Here is a 10912-nt window from a genome sequence, read left to right on the forward strand (position 1 = left end):
ATTTCCTCCTGGCCCTTTTAGCCCTTTGGAGGACTGCCTTGTTGGTTGCCCAGTCTGACTAGATTTTCCTTGGGCAGGCAGCATCAGGGTGCTGATACCTCCCACGGGGGCCAGAGAAGGCCAGATAGACCCTGTCACAAACACATACAATGTGCTCTCTCCTGGAGACTTTACATTAGTTCTTTCTTGTTAATATTTTCCTGAATATAAAACTAAAACATCTGAAAATATGTGGCTGCTCATGGGGCACAGAACCATGACAGCCACTGGGCTGTTCCAATGTGAAATGGCTGAGTCCTAATGTCAGGGCTTTGTACCCCCCCGAGCATAGCACAGAATGGGGAAATGATTCTCTTGCATGATGGGCAGATCCTTAACCGCTGCGGGTGAAACTCTGACCCCAGTAACATCAAGGGGTGTTTTGCCATTGATTTCAAGGGGCCAGGATTTCACCTTGGGAGCCTTGGTTCACATGTTTATTTCTGCTGAATCTCTTAGAGGAAGCACAGTTTGGTGATCATAGCGCATGTCTGGGAATCAGGAGACACAGATTCTATGGCCAGTTGGGCCAGCAAGTGTCTATCAAAGGCAAGTTACTTAATTACTCTCTGCTTTACAGTTCAACAGTCACCTACCTCTTTGTAAAGTACATTGAGCTCCTGGGTGAAAGGCGCTTTCTCAGTGCTTGTTGTAGGTGAATTTCACACATATGGAAGGAGGAGCTGGTAACAATGGCTAGAGTCAGAAAGACCATGGCCAGGTTTTGTGCTGGCTTCCCCACACTGCTCTACTAGTGCACCTGACTACTGACCTTGTAATATTACCTGCATTTCTAGTCCTTGCCTCCCACAGTCCTCTGCCAATGCATACAGCTTTGATCAGCTGTGACACCCATATCAAGTTCTGGGCCCTCCATGACTCTGCCAATGTGCCTACACTGCAGCAAGCCCCTTTGTACAGACATACACACACTCCTTCAGTCAGCTTCAAGAAATACATGTTTCCCCTGCCAGTGTTTCTAGACAAATGTTCCTATGGAAGGGAGAAAGAACATGGGTTTCTAAGGAAACACTGAGGCCAGGAAATAGACCATATTTCCCAATGGGAAGCACTTTCCCATAGAAATTAGGCATGCCCAGCTTTCCAAAGATGGGCTGTGACAAGCGCTTTTGCAGTCCATGTGGGCTTGAAATGAGAATTCCTAGTGCTAGGTCTCAGGTAATCTCCGGCTGCATGAGCAAATACATTTGATACACTGAAAGGGTTGCATGAGTATATCAGACAAGGCTTCCTCACTTTGCCCAGGCAGCCCATAAAATATTTAACAGGCCGCCATAGGCAATTACATTAGAGGAGATAGTTAAACACCCCCTACCCTAGGGCACCCCCCCTGCAATGTAAATCAAACAAATTGGACTCTTTTCACAATTGACACACACGATTTTACTTACTGTAAATAATTTAGTATTAAAAAGTAGAGATACACTTTGCCCCATCTGTATTTTCTTTTCTCTCGCTCTCTCCTTCTCCACGGAGTCAGATTGGTGCAGGCTTCAGGTTCCTAATGCAGTAGATGGAATGGGGGAATTTTGCTGCCTGGTTGAGCTGTTAAAAGATTCCCATTTTCTAATGGAAGAAACCACACTCAAGAAACTTTCAAAGTTGTCCATTTAAACTAAGATGTTCCCTGCCAGCTAACACTGAGGGATGAAAAGGTCCCCCCCTGCAGGAGGGCCCCACTAAATTGCTGGTTGGCACATCTCAGGGATTGAAGCATCTTCCTATAAACTTGGATGAATGTTTGCACTCTTTAATTGAAAGCTATCTTTCACAGTTGGGTGCACTGGGGTTTTAATAAGGATTTTTACAAGCTGGTCTGAATCACTTTTCTGCAGGGATATTTTTTTCTTCTGGGTTAGATCCCTGAGTTAAATTACAGAGCGAGAAATCAGGAAGAGATGGACCTTGGCATCACTGGAAGTTGGTTCTATTTCCCCACCTCCAAAACTGATTCAGTTGAAAACACATTGTTTTAAATCACCACTTGATGGTTTTTAGCCAGACTATGAATGGAGCAGTACAGAGCTCTTGCACCTACTTCAGTCCTGCTGTAACTCCACTGCTTGCTGTGGAGCTGCATTGGGTCACACCCTTTAGCTCCTTACAAGCCCATTTCTGATCTCATACCAGCTTTAAACGGAGGTAACTCCATTGACTTAGATGGAGGTGCTCCTTATTTACAGGTGTGTAAGTCAGAGCAGAATCAGGCCATAGGGTTTAGTGCATCATCTCTGAAATTCATAAGGCTTGATTTGATTTTCAGCACCTCCTTTTCTGCATTCAGTGCTGGCTGTTTAAACCACCCTTCTGCTCCCTGTATTCCATGAACTGTCAAGGGCCCATCCAGCCCCTGGAATATGAGTCATGGAAACAAAGAATGTGGAGCAAAGGTGCTCTCTTGCTACACTCATCATGTCCCCTATGCCAGGACCCATTCTGCCAACTCTAAGCCAGTTCAGGGAGTCATTTCTCCCACCGTTATGACTTCTTTGCCCCACTGGAGTAAGAGACAAGCAGGCCCTAGACTTCCTGAAACCACAGTTTTAAAGCCTGACAGAGATGACTCAATCCTTCATCCTTTAGAGCAGATAAAATGACACTTCATCTGGGTACTTCCACTGAGATTTTGAAAGCAGAGGTCTTGTCTGCTCCATGCTGGTGCTATGTTGCAAGGTGCTATTGGCGGCCAGCAGGTGAATTTTGAATCCAATATGTAGCGGGGTGGTCACCCCGCTCTGGTTTGGAAGGGGTTAAAAACAGCCCTGGGAAAGGGCTGCCCAAGGGCAGCCAATCATGAGTGGGCTTGAGGCAGCCAATCAGGGCCCGGATGGGCCAGTATAAGAAGGGCTCCTGGGGCAAAGGAAGTGAGTCTTGCTCCAGCAGTGGAGTAAGAAGGACTTAGCTGCCTGGTAGAGATAGGGCTATCTTGGACAGAGCAATACTGGGAAAGGGCGGGCTGAGCTGGAGAGCTCTGGTCTGGTGACCTCCCAGGCTCAGGCCTTGACTCAAAGGCCTGAGGCGGTACTAGGGCTGCAGGGAGGCAGCCAGGCCAAGAAAAGGCAGCAGGTCCAACCATCTTGCTAGTGATAAACAGCCATTTCAGACTGCAGTTTGCCCCTGAGAGAAGAGGCTAGGTGATGACATGCAGTAGCCACTGAGGCAAGGTGGGTTGAGGTTCACCTAGGAGGGGAGACCCAGAGTGTGGGGACACTGCCATGGGGCAGCACCCCAAGGTAAGGGGCAGTGGGGTCTGGGAGGGACATGGGGCCAGAGGTGGTGGAGACAACAGGGCAGGTAACTGAGGGCGAGAAACCGGCCAGATCAGGGCATTCCTGAGCTGGATGAGCTAATTCCTGGATTTACCAGCAGGAGGTGCTGTGCCGGTGAGACAGCAGCCTGCTACACAAGATATAAGAATGGACATACTGGGTCAGACCAAAGATCCATCTAGCCCAGTATCCTGTCTTCTGACAGTAGCCAATGCCAGGTGCTTCGGAGGGAATTAACAGAACAGGTAATCATCAAGTGATCCATCCCCTGTCGCCCATTCCCAGCTTCTGGCAAATAGAGGCTAGGGACACCATTCCCTGCCCATCCTGACTAATAACCATTGATGGACCTATCCTCCATGAATTTATCTAGTTATTTTTTTAACCCTGTTATAGTCTTGGCCTTTACAACATCCTCTGGCAAGGAGTTCCACAAGCTGACTGTGCGTTGTGTGAATAAATACTTCCTTTTGTTTGTTTTAAACGTGCTGCTTATTCATTTCATTTGGTAACCCCTAGTTCATGTATTATAAGAAGGAGTAAATAATACTTCCTTATTTACTTTCTCCACCCCAGTCATGATTTTATAGACCTCTATCATATCTCCCCTTAGTCGTCTCTTTTCCAAGCTGAAAAGTCCCAGTCTTTTTAATCTCTCCTCATATGGAAGCCAGCCCTAATAAATTTGTTGTCCTTTTCTGAACCTTTTCCAATTCTAATATATCTTTTTTTGAAATGGGGCGACCACATGTACACAGTATTCAAGATGTGGGCATACCATGGATTTATATAGAGGCAATATGATATTTTCTGTCTTATTATCTATCCCTTTCTTGATGATTCACAACATTGTTTGCTTTTTTGACTGCCGCTGCACATTGAGTGGATGTTTTCAGAGAACTATCCAAAATGACTCCACGATCTCTTTCTTGAGTCGTAACAGCTAATTTAGACCCCATCATTTTATACGTATAGTTGGGATTATGTTTTCCAATGTGCATTACTTTGCATTTATCAACATTGAATTTCATCTGTCATTTTGTAGCTCGGTCATCCAGTTTTGTGAGATCCTTTTGTAGCTCTTCTCAGTCTGGCTGGCACTTAACTATCTTGACAATCAGAGACCTCTTTCAAGCCAAGTGGGAGGGGATCCACACTCTTTTAGGCTCAAGAGAAGCAATCAAGCCTTTTATGTAGTAAAAACAGCTAGGGTCTGGGGAGGGTTGTGACCAGCTGAGGTACCAAGCCACATGGCAGGTCAGAGCTAAGCTATGTGAACTGAGGGATTTCCCTGGCTGCAGACACGGGGCTAGGAGATTGGTTGCATACTGTGTGTGCTGGAGGCAGAACAAGTCAGCATGAGGAAGCATGAGTGTGACTTTGAGAAGCCGAGAGATGGGGCTTTTTGGGCACAGAACCTGCTAGAGTGGTGTACTTGGGGATTTCTGAGCAAGGAAAGTGCCTGTTGCTGTTTGTTTCTGCGATGTTCAGGGAAACAGGACTCAGTGTGCTTTTGTTGTAAATAAACAGGATTGTACCACAAACAGGCCTGACTCCTAGGATCCACTTCTCACACTGGAAACAACTTTGTAGAGCCTGAGCTTGGGCTAACTGCTCGGGCCAAAGGGGCAGCATGATGACGCCCATGGCACAAAGGACACCCATAGGGGTTTGTCCCAGCGTTCTCTTCCAAAGTTTCCCCTTCCTTTGATGGTGTGCTGTGGGTGCCAAGGATTTGCCTGGAAATTGGGCTCCATCCCAGAAGTGACAGCATTTCAGAGATGCCAGATCCTCAGATTCTTTATGCAGTTTTTATTCAGTCCTAACACAAGCAGAACTCTCAATGGGCCTGATTTTCCTCTCCCTTACACCTGCATTTACACTGCTGCAGCTCCTTTGACTTCATTGGTGTTACTCCTAATTCATACCTGAAAGGAGACTCTTGCCCATTGCATTCAATGAGCAACCAGTGAGTAACACTGGTGTAACTTTGGAGGAGTGCCACTAAAGCCAGTGGAGTTATCCCAGTGTAAATCGAAAGGAGAAGTGAACGTGGGTAATGATCTGAAGAGTTGGACCATTTCTTTGCAAAGCATTTTGGATTGTTCAGGGTGAAAGATGCTATGGAAGTGGAATAATTAATAATAGTTGTTGTTATACTGCTGCCCATTTTTTTGACTTGATAGCATCAGTCTGTTTTTAAGATGTCTAGCTTCACCAATCACAGAAGAATCTGCTAAACTTCTAGCTAACCCATTGGCCTTGGTGTGTTGCATCTGTAATACATCTGCTCTCCTGGCCAACTGTAGCTAAATCACAGTGTGTTTTCTTTTAAATATCCATCATCGTATTATAGTCCATCTCTTGCATCATGAGGGAGCCCTATCTGACCAACTCGAACATGGCAGGACAACAAGGCAATGTAGCTATGACACTTTGAGAGCTTGAAAATCAATAGCAAAGGTTCCCCTATCTGCACTGGGAGCAGGAAAGGGCACTAAGAAAAGGCTGTGCTCATTTGGAATCAGGGAGTGTGGCGTAGAGGGGGACCACACAAGCCAGTTGATTATAGTAATTAATGTAATAAGTTGTTTAGGATGGGTTTATGCCTTCTTTGAATTATGGGAGCCATTCAAAATAGCTGAAATGTCCCAGAAAGTCTGGTCCCCTGTCCCTCCCTCCCTCCACCCTGCATCCCAAAACCATCAGGTCCAAATTGCTTCCCCTCCCTAGCTGGAAAAAACATTGACATCAATAGCTTTTATACTCTGTGCAGTCTGGGGTTTGCCATGTGGTTCAGTACTTTGACCCAAACATCTATTAAAGACATATCATAGATGATCAACATATATGCAGATCTGAGCAGTACATCTAAACTGCAAACAACTGTTAATTCCTTCAGTCTGAGTATGAGCAAAAATTCCAGCTGGGCCCTGGGAATGCCAGGCAGGTCTCTGGCAGTGAAAGTCTCCGCCCAGCAATGCCCTGGGAATGCCAGGCAGGTCTCTGGCAGTGAAAGTCTCCGCCCAGCAATGCCCTGGGAATGCCAGGCAGGTCTCTGGCAGTGAAAGTCTCCACCCAGCAATGCCCTGGGAATGCCAGGCAGGTCTCTGGCAGTGAAAGTCTCCGCCCAGCAATGCCCTGGGAATGCTGGGTCGGTAGGTGTCCCCCACTAATATAAACTTCCTCAGCTGGTGCCAGCTGGAACTTCAGCAACATTCCCTCTTTGCCAGCAGCTGTGTCTTCTACAACTGCACGGGACTCGTGCCCTGGGACTTTCCCCACCACAATTTTGTGTGGATCTTATTGCTGACATCAGCTGAGTCACACACACAGCAGGTGTTTGCCAGCACTGCTCTGAGATCACACTGTTGACCCAGCATCCAGATATGCTTTTCACCCAGGACCAGTTTACATCACTCCAGGACTGGAGGTATGTGTCTGCTACCAAAATGGACTCCAGAAATGTCCTAGCAGGAATCTTGCTGCTGGAGAGCCATACTGCATGACACAAAGGTAGAGTAATAAAGACTTCCCAGGGCAAGGATAGCACTTTTCTGCCTTGGTGAACCCTGCTGAGCCTCAACTTCCAGGGAAAGGCAGGTTATGTTTCTGTGACTTCCCTCTCCAACACAGTGCAAACACATGATGGTAATCCATCTTGGAGGTATGGATTACCAGGTGTGGGAGTGGGTCTCACAGGAAGGAGTGCAGTCCACCAGCCAAAGGTGAAAGAAAGTATGTCTGAACACTGCATGGACGCAGATTCTGAAAACCATCTTGACGATGAGAAGGTGCTGGGTGCTCCTGTTAGCATCTGCAGGTCAACAATTGAGCACAGCATAGACATTAAAACAAAAGCAATAGTCACTATTTTTTGGGTCCCATGAAAACAATGGGTATTTATTCACATGGTCAACCTGCTGGCTATGCATCAGTAGTTAAGCATAATAAACAGCAACCCCAGACTTGTATATGTTCCTGATTTGGGGTCTAACCCTGCAATCCAATTCATGTAAAACTCCCACTGATGGAGTACAAGAGCATGCCTTTATCAAGGCATTTAATATTATTACCGATGACCTGATTGATGGTGGGAGTGTGCACACATGGAATCTCAGAGGAACAGGTGTGTACATTTTAGCTCCACTGGACTCACTGGAGGTAAGGAGTGTGTGTTTGTGCTGGTATGCACACTTGTGTTTGAGGGTATGGGCATGTGTTTGCTGTGTGTGTATTTGTGGGTATGTATTTGTGTGCATGTGTTTGTGTGTGTGTGTATATATATATATATAATGTGTGTGTGTCTTTGCATATAGATGCCTATGTACTTTTGTGTGCTTGCAGTTGTTTGTGTTTTTGTGTGCATATATGTTTGTGTGTATACACATATTAAGTGTATGTGTTTATGTGCCCACATGTGTGAGAGAGAGAGTGCGCAGTGTTTACCAGACAGGAAAGGATGACAATGATAAGAAATGAAGATGTGTTTTCATCCTCCCTAAGCCCTGGATCTACTCATTCTTGAAGAATCTCACATTATAATCAGCCCCGATAGTTCTAATGGGCTGAACAAAAACCCTGCAGCTGAACATGCCAGAGCTTTGGGGAAGTTCAAGTTCAGACCCAGACCTGAACTCCATCACATGGGCCAAGATTAATGGGAAAGGTCTCCCTCATCAACACAGCTCTGAGGGTCAGCTTGAGTAGGGCTGGTATCAGAACAGTGGGAGATCCTGCCTCTCTGAAGTGGTCTTCGTGCCTGGTGCAAGGCTTGGGCATGTTCAGCTGCAGGGTTTTTGTTCAGCCCATTAGCACTATAGGGGCCAGTTGTAACATGAGATTCTTCAAGTCTGAGTAAATCCAGGGCCTGGGATCAGGCCTGTCTCCCCGTCCTTGGCAGGGGCTAGAATTGCTGGAATGCAGAGAACAAGGAGAGAGAGGGGCAGATGAAGAGAAACTGGGGTATCTGGGAGGCTCCACAACTCCCCAAGAAAAAACCAACTGCCGAGAGATTATTGCAGCCATCAGAGGTAATGATATTACAAGCTATTAGCCGAGAAAGTGCCTCACCACATTGCTCTCTCTGCCGCAGAGCACCAGGCAGTGAGAATTCCCCCTTGCAGTCATTCCACAAGTCTCTAGTGTAAAGGGAGCATAAAATGAACCTTGCTGGCAGTGTCTTTCCTTTGCCCATCATCCAATGCTGCAGTGTCTGCAAGCAGCGGTGGTAATTCCAGAATGACTCAGACAGCTGCGCTGATGGAAAACTGAGGGGAGGAAAGAGTTATCCATCCTAACACAGTGGAAAGCATTCCATTCCCACATGCTTTAGGCCTACAGGCAGTTAGCACGGAGTAGCCATGTTGGCAGGGAACAACAGAGGTCCCAAATGTTCTTTACAAATTATAAGGTTCAAGAAAAGGCAATCGGGTTCTGCTGCTTGTTTTGCAGTGATGACACTTTAGGCCTGGATCTAATATTGTCAGTAGGAGTTTTTGTTTAGAGCAGAGCCTCAGCTCTGTCTGGAGATGCAGGGCATTAATCAGACACATAAAGGAGGAGCAAGAATCTTTCCCAAGGCTGCAGAGTGGGTTTAGAGCCATTCTGCAGAGTTTGCTCCAGTCCAGTGGCTGGGATCACCCATTATGTGTCCCCTCCCATTGTGAGGGGATCTCCAAAGATGCCGATTTTATGGCCCCAGCTGTGCCCCACCCTTGCCTGCCTATTGCCTTTTGCTGCCACAGGGAGCTCCTATGGATTCTATGCCATAAGGGAAAGGGCATTCCCCTGTAGCTTCCAAATCCTGACTTCTCATTCCAGCACAGCAGAGCACAGCCAGTTCTTCTGCCAAGGTCTTTCCACAGGCATGGAGTTTAATTTTTCCTTGGACACAATCTCTAGACACTCATCAGTGATTTGCTACATAGACATAGTTTATTGATTCATTGCACGCTTCTTTGGCCAACCACAATTCCATGACCTGAGAATGGATCACAAGACTATAGCCTCAAAGCCTGGCTCCAGCCCTGGAACCTGGATTTGAACTTGCCCAGACTTTGCAGGTGTTCAGACTCTGGTTTTGGTGTCATCTCAGCCAATTAGACTGTGTTTTGTTTTTTCTTTCAACCCTCCTGTCCTGGCTGCCTCCTTCTCCTCTCTCTTCCTCCCCATAGTTTTTAAAGCTTCCAGTTTCCCAGCTTTAATACTTTGTGTGCAGCCACACCTGCCACCTTCTTCTGTGGCCCTAGAAGATCACAGGTGCCAAGCTGGGTCAGTAGTGAGAGGAGAGATCTCCAAGAGACATCTAAATTGTGTAGGAATCCAGCTGGGGCAGTTAACTTTGAAACCACTGTCTCATAATAGCATTGTGGGCATTATGTTGGTACAGGGGCAGCAGGAGCTATGTAATACTAAGAGAGCATGCAGGTGTTGCCTGCACGGCTACAACCGCTGCATATCTGTGACATGCTATGTGTGTACAGTGCTGCACATTGCACCTGCTCTGAGCAAGCACCTTTTTATCCACCTTCCTGTCACACTGCACCATTGCAGTGCCACAGAATACAGTAAGCACTGGGAAAGCACCTGCAGCAGTACACTTAGTCTTTCCCTGAAATCCCTCAATGCACCTGCTCACCCTTAGTGACAGCTTGGACAGCTTAGTGTAGTGTCTTTGTTGCCTGTCAAATGGTTGCATGAAGGCCTGAGAGCATCTAGTGGGCTGGGCTTGGATTTGCAAATTCCCCCAGTTCAGAATGGGCTTGAGCATTATCTCCATGCAGACTTTAGTTGAATGGATAAATTACAATAAAACAGTGGAGACGGGGGTGGAGGGGGAGGAGTTTACTGAAACACAGAGGATAACTAGCTAGCTAAATCCATAAGCATGGTAAGCCATCTGGGACTGCACTAATTCTTACAGAAGAATAGAGTATAAATAAATAACCCATATTTATGATTGTCAAACAAATTTATTAGAGTGGGTGAAAAAAATCATTGAAACATTTTTTCAACAAAGAAGTGGCTTTTTGATCAAAATGGTATTTTGTTGTAGAAAATTTTCATTTTGGCTAGAATACTCCAGATTTTTATGGAAATCAAAAACAAAGATTTTTGTTAAAATATTGGGTTTTGGTATTCAAAAACTAAACATTTTTATCCCAAAAATAATTTTTGAAAACTGGCTTTTTCTCTCAGTTTTTTTTAAAGTTAAAATGTTTTAATTTTTGGTTTCTCATTTAAAACCAAAATAAACAAATAAATAAATAAATTGAACAGAAATTTTGAAAAAAATGATTAAAAAAACTTCCTCTGAAAAAAAATTTATCTTTTAAAAAAATTTATACTGTATAATTAAATATATTCACCATTTTTATGTGAGCCATTGATAGTTATTGTGTGATGACAACCCTTTGACAATCCATTTTTATTACAGCCAATACCACTTTAAAAGAAGTCAAAATATGATCAGTAAATAAAATACATTTCCTTTAGTCATGCATCTGTGTTGAAATCCTGGTTTCAAATACCGGAGACTCTGAGAAAGTTTGCATCCAGATTCATATGCGAACTTTGTGACT

Source organism: Mauremys mutica, chromosome 9 (genome assembly GCF_020497125.1).
Source record: "Mauremys mutica isolate MM-2020 ecotype Southern chromosome 9, ASM2049712v1, whole genome shotgun sequence".
In the NCBI taxonomy this organism is placed as follows: domain Eukaryota; kingdom Metazoa; phylum Chordata; order Testudines; family Geoemydidae; genus Mauremys; species Mauremys mutica.